Genomic DNA, 6,540 nt, shown 5'->3' on the forward strand with positions numbered 1-6,540 from the left:
GTTCTCTGCAGTATTTCCAGGACCTGGTATGCTGCCCGATGCAGCAGGCACTCAGACGTTTGGGGGGTGAATTTGTATTTCCCACGTCATCATGACGGCTTTTCTTGCACTAAAGATCCTAGCTTCTGCTCTCAGCACTACACCTGCAACAACATTTCAGATATTTGATGCTTGAGATGGTGATGCCTAATATTTTACAGTTGGCACGGACCCTGCAAGTCATTGAGTTTACTCATATTACCAGATTGCTGAAAAGCAACCCATGTTCATAGTCACCTACCAGCAGTAAGCACAGTGCTTCGCACTAGAGAGATATAAAAGCAGTCATATACTTACCTGGCAGGGGAGATACCATGATCACGAAGCGGGTTTTCCCAGGGCGCGGCTTATCCATTGCACTCCAGATGTGCTGACCCCTGCGATTTCCCCAAATGTGGGAAACTCGACTGCATAATTTGTGATAGTGGGGGACTATGTTCGCACTTTTCCCTGGTCTTTAGAAAAAAACAACAACAGTCATTCAAGTTGCTCCCAAGAAGAAACAGAGAGATAACATAATTAACGTTAACACCAAGAGGCCAACATGATGTATCCATGTGACTCCAGGGACAGAGAGGGGTGGCACTTAACCTGAGAGGAAGAGAGGGTATTCGGGGAGACTTCATGGAGGAGGTGATTCCTATTTGGAAGAAAGATTATGAATTGATCCCAAAAAGAAGGAAGGAAAGGGTATCCAGGCAGAGGTCAGAGCAAGAGCAAGGCACAACAACACTTCAAATAGCACAACTGAATGCATTTCAGACCAGTGAGTAGGAATGGTCACCACACTGGAGCACATTAGGAAGGTGCACAGTAAAGTTCTGTTTTGACAAGTGGAGCTGGCGAAGCCTGCAAGACGACCAAGGAGAGGGGTTCCCAGAATAACTTCAGCTGTGAATGTTCAGCTCAAGAGAAGGCTAGAGCAAAGAATCACTGCATTAGAGATGAGGAAACTTGGAGAAGTAAAGCAACTGGATCAAGATCACACTGGAATTGACAGGAAATGAAGCTCTGTCCTTCTCTCCAGCAGCGCAGTGATCCTGCCATCACCTGGCTGCCTTCCATCAAGTCAAGCCTCCATGCTGCACAGGGGAAGACTGCCTTGCTCGGACACCTCACCACCTGCACTTCTCAGGCCACCCTCTGCTTTTTGGTAGCATGGAGAGTTCACCGTGATCATGGGAAGGCCAGGGCTTATCCGGGGATTGGGCTAAGATGCTGTCATCACTAACTTGACTTGAAGAGTCATTATATGTGGGTGACTGCCCACACACCAGTAATTATTCATTCAACCTGTTAAAACAAAATCCCCTGATAGAACAGGCAATGTTTCATTCTGAAGAATGTCAGATTTGATTAAAATATTGTTCTACATGTGTAAATATAATTATAGGTAGAGGAATAAATATAAGCATAGCACGATTAATTTTCTCTAGTGTTTCTGATTTAGAATCTGGAAAGTCACCATTTTTATAGAACCCCAACTTATCACTGGCACATACAGAGGACAAGTAACAGTCCTGTAAAAGCCATGGGGGAGACAGACACCATATTCCCTGGGAAACAAAGACAAGACTGCTGGTAGAGTCTCAATATTTCAATATTTGTTCTTCCTTTCTTTTTTTTTTTTTTTTGAGACAGAGTCTCGCTCTGTTACCAGGTGCCAGGCTGGAGTGTAGTGGTGCGATCTCAGCTCACTGCAACCTCCACTTCCCGGGTTCAAGCAATTCTCCTGCCTCAGCCTCACAAATAGCTGGGACCACAGGTGAACGCCAACACGCCCAGCTAATTTTTGTATTTTTTAGTAGAGATGGGGTTTCACCATGGTCTCAATCTCTTGACCTCATGATCCGCCTGCCTCAGCCTCCTACTTCCTTTCTTCTGTAATAACAGAATGCTCAGGCTTTATTTGATTCATGGCCAGTGCGATAAGAGAAGAAATGATGTGCCAAAATAAGCAAGGCGCAGAGGGATAAATATCACATGTTCTTACTAATATGTGGGGAGCTAAAATAAAAATGATCTCATGGACACAGAGAGTAGAACGATGATTACCAGAGGCTGGGAAGGGTAGTGGGGACAGAAGGACAGAAGGGAATGGCTAACTGTGTGTATATATATACATTGTACCTTAAGTTCTGGGATACATGTGCAGAATGTGCAGACTGGTTACACAGGTATACACGTGCCATGGTGGTTTGGTGCACCCATCAAGCTGTCATCTATATTAGGTATTTCTCCTAATGCTGTCCCTCCTGTTGCCCCCCACCCCCCGCCAAGCCCCAATGTGTGATGTTCCCCTCTCTGTGTCCATGTGTTCTCATTGTTCAACCCCCACTTATGAGTGATAACATGCAATATTTGGTTTTCCGTTCTTGTGTTAGTTTGCTGAGAATGATGGCTTCCAGCTTCATCCATGTCCCTGCAAATGACAGGAACTCATCCTTTTTTATGGCAGCATAGTATTCCATGGTATATATGTGCCACATTTTCTTTATCCAGTCTATCATTGATGGGCATTTCAGTTGGTTCCAAGTCTTTGCTATTGTGAATAGTGCTGCAATAAACATTTGTGTACATGTGTCTTTATAATACATGATTTACAAACCCTTGGTAATGTACAGACACTTCTCAAAAGAAGACATTTATGTGGCCAAGAAACATGAAACAAAGCTTATTATCGCTGGTCATTAGAGAAATGCAAATCAAAACCACAATGAGATACCATCTCATGCCAGTTAGAATGGTGATCATTAAAATGTCAAGAAACAACAGATGCTGGAGAAGATGTAGAGAAATAGGAATGCTTTTACACTATTAGTGGGAGTGCAAATCAATTTAACCATTGTGGAAGGCAGTATGGTGATTCCTCAAGGTTAACTGTATTTTTAAAAATACAGCTAGAGCTGGGCATGGTGGCTCATGCCTGTAACCCCAGTACTTTGGGAGGCTGAGGTGGGCAGATCACCTGAGGTCAGGAATTTGAGACCAGACTGGCCAACATGACAAAACTCCATCTCTAATAAAAATATAAAATTAGCCAGCATAGTGGTATACACCTGTGATCCCTGCTACTTGGGAGGCTGAGGCAGGAGAATTGTTTGGGCTGGGGAAGCAGAGGTTGCAGTGACCAGAGATTGCACCACTGCACTCCAGCCTGGGTGACAGAGTGAAACTCTGTCTCAAAAAATAAAATTTAAAAAATAAAAATAAAAAATACAGTTGGAAGGAATAAGATCTACTGTTTGGTAGCACACTAGAGCAATTATAGTTAATAATTTATTGTATATTTCAAAATAACTAAAATAGTAGAATTCAAATGTTCTAAGGTAAATAAATGATAAATACTTGAAGTGACAGATATCCCACCTATCTTCATGTGATCATCACACATTGTATGCTTATAGAAAAATATCACATGTACCCCATCAATATGTACTATTATATATCCATAATGATTAAAAATTAAAGAAAGGTGGTACCCTCCCCTCCCCTTTTTCCTTGTTCTTTTCCAAGCAGACAAAGATAACAAGCTAAGGTAGTAGAGCAATTGTGAGAAGGAGCCTGGGTCCCTAATGCGTGGAGCCGCAGTACACAGGAGAAAGAAATTAACCCTCAAGCCGCTGTGGTGGATTCCTGTTATAGGCTGCTGAATCAATATCCTATCTATTGCAGACACCAATTTTAAAAAGATCCACCAGAAAATCTGTGGCACTATGCTTATTAAAGAGAAAGGTTGTATCTCATTTTTTTAAAAAATGAAGGCATAATTAAATACCAACATGCAAAATCTTCAGTGGGCCAGACCTTGATGAAATTGGCCAAATCTAAGTCTTATGAAACTATCATTCAGTTCAAGATGCAAAGCAGGGAGGAGCAAACTCCCGCCCACAAACAGAAAATCCAGCCTGCTTTTTGTAAATAAAGTTTTACTGGAACACGGTTGTGCCAATTTGTTTATGTATCATTACGTATCATCTGCTGCTGCGTTTGTGCTTCCATCAGGGTTGAGTAGTGATGACAGAGACCGCATGTCTGTGAAGCCTAAAAGATTTATTATCTGGTCCTTTACAGGAAAAGTTTGTCTACCTCTGTTACAGAGTATTCTGGAGCACACCAGAGGGCTCCCTCATGCCCTAAAAACAAATTTTATCTATCAAATCTTGGACTCAGGAAGCAAGAATGATTATAGAAAGAGGATTGCAAGGAAGATCGCATTTGCCATACAGGCTAGAACCCTCTATTGATTTTCTCTCTTACTTATGGGCTAGATTTTGTAGCTTCTGTTGATTTTTCTGCATTTCTTGGGAGCAATCAAGTGTCTGACAGTTTTAACTTGTCAACAAGTAGCCTGCCAGTGGATTGCAGAGCTTCTATTTTTAAAATTGTCTCACAAGAGTGACTAAGAATTACATGTAAATGAACAGGAATGAAGAGGGAAACAGATTTCCTAGGCAGTTGTGGTCCTTTGATCTGTAATTTTGTAGTTAGATCTGATTGTGGTCTGGTTCATACAATCCTTTGTTTAGGTATTGGATCAAAATCTTACAGGACATGGAAAATGAGAAGGGAGGCTGAGATTTCTCAGGTTTGTCTTGGCCCCATTTCTTACTGTTTTTTTTTTTTTTTTTTTTTTTTTTTTTTTTGCCCTTACAACATTCACTGTATGATTTTTTTCTTGCCTTTTGAACTTTCTTCACCTTCAGTCTGTTCCTTGAGTTATACACAAGTTCTCTAAGATATCTGCTCTCTTGACAATACCAGGAAAGAGCCAAATAAATCAACCAAACAGCTCAGTTACACCTCTTTTATTGCCTAGGCAAGAACACAAACAGGCCCACAATAAATCACTACCACCCAAGAAGAGCATGTCCTGGATTAACAAGAAGCTCAGCCTTCTGTCCAGAACACTTCCAGAACATTAGATACATTGTTCCAATGTTCAAGATGGCTCCCCTTGAATAGAGGGTAGAGAACAGGTGTTCTCCTCCACCGCAAACTCCTGGAATGGAGCCTCAAATTCTGAAGCATTTTATCCTGTGCTCCACTCCATTTATCCAAATACAGATAACCAAAGGGCCACCGTGATAATTGACAGGACCCCCTGGACACACATACCCCAGAGCACAGGCAGAACCAAGACCACATCCAACTCACAAAGAAAATCTCTTCCAAAAATTTGTATTCATGTTTTAAGAACTCTAAAAGCACACTTATATTGGAACAATGATTTAATGGATGGCAGGCTCTCAGCCTAATTCTCCAGTCAATTCATTCTGGTCCCAAGCTAAAATAAAATAATCCTCTTCCTAACGTCTCAGAAACCTTAAGAAAAAAAGACTTCCTTGGCTAGCCCAGAGAGCAAATGACTACATGTGTCACTGTTTCAGTGAGTGTGAAGAGAGAAGATATGGGCACAGAAGGTAGTGAGCTTTTTCCTCTTCCGAGCCACAACTCAGCCCTGTGCTGAAAAGCTGCAGAGTTTGAGGTGGGTGAGGACCTGAGGGTTCATAGTCATGGGGCTGAGAGGGATCTAGAAGGTGAAGCTGGGGCTCCATCCATACCCCTCATGCACGCTGGCCTGACTTCCAACTGCCAGTATCTCAGCTCTTTGCCTGCTGGTGGCCCAAGCCTCTCCCAGCCACAGTGGGCTAGAAGTGCCTAAAAATAACCCCACCCAGAAGTGGCTCTCAATTATGACGGACCTCCCTCAACCTTTCAGAAGTCTGAGGCACATATTCCACACTGATACCCCAGTGGGACTGAGCCCCTGTGGCCCAAAGTGAAAATTGTCTGATAAAAGCTCTTTTTATGGGCCTCCTTCCATGACCTATCTTATTTTCCCACTCCCAACCCAGTACTTCCTGGGGTCACCCCTCCAATAAATGACTTGCAGTTGAATCCATATCTCAAGGTCTTCTGCGGAAATGCTAACCAAGGCATTGGGGGCTATGAAGGAACAAATGCGGAGGGGTGTGGGCAGATAGGCAACTCCTCAATCACCCATCCGTCTCCAGCCTTCAGGCATGGAACCCACGTCCTGACCCATCTCAGCAAGAGTCTTTAGACTCTCCTGTGCCACTTCACAGAGCCACTAAATTGCAGTAATGAAAACAGGAAGTTATTTAGAAATATGGTTGGCTAGATATGAATAAGGTAGTGGGACTAAATACAGCCCACGACTGTTGCTTTTTGGCAATTACGCAAGACACTGACATTGCAAATTGAGTGCAATAAGTTATTGAAGCTGCCAAGTTACTCTCACTCAGTTAGGAAGTTTTAATACCACTTTTTAATTTTCTCTCTATCCCTATCTCTATCTCTGTCTTTCAGACAAGCCATACTATTCTTGCTTCAATGAGAGAAGTGCCATTTCCTTCTGTGGCCCTCGCTCAGGTGTTAGAAGTTGGTTCGTTGTGATTTTTTTTTTTTCATCTCCTCCCTAGGTCCTATCATCCTAGTGAAAGCTCCCCCTGCATCTATCTTCATGGCAGCTATCTC

At 42.6% G+C, this 6,540-nt stretch overlaps 1 non-coding gene across 1 annotated transcript; it reads left to right on the forward strand.

The window, feature by feature from the left end:
* The first annotated feature begins 328 nt into the window (after positions 1-328).
* Positions 329-492, forward strand: LOC120366720 (U1 spliceosomal RNA). Its single transcript, XR_005581293.1, has one exon. It is a non-coding gene; the product is annotated as a U1 spliceosomal RNA (small nuclear RNA).
* The last annotated feature ends 6,048 nt before the right edge of the window (positions 493-6,540 follow it).

Source organism: Saimiri boliviensis, chromosome X, assembly GCF_048565385.1.
Source record: "Saimiri boliviensis isolate mSaiBol1 chromosome X, mSaiBol1.pri, whole genome shotgun sequence".
NCBI classification, from domain to species: domain Eukaryota; kingdom Metazoa; phylum Chordata; class Mammalia; order Primates; family Cebidae; genus Saimiri; species Saimiri boliviensis.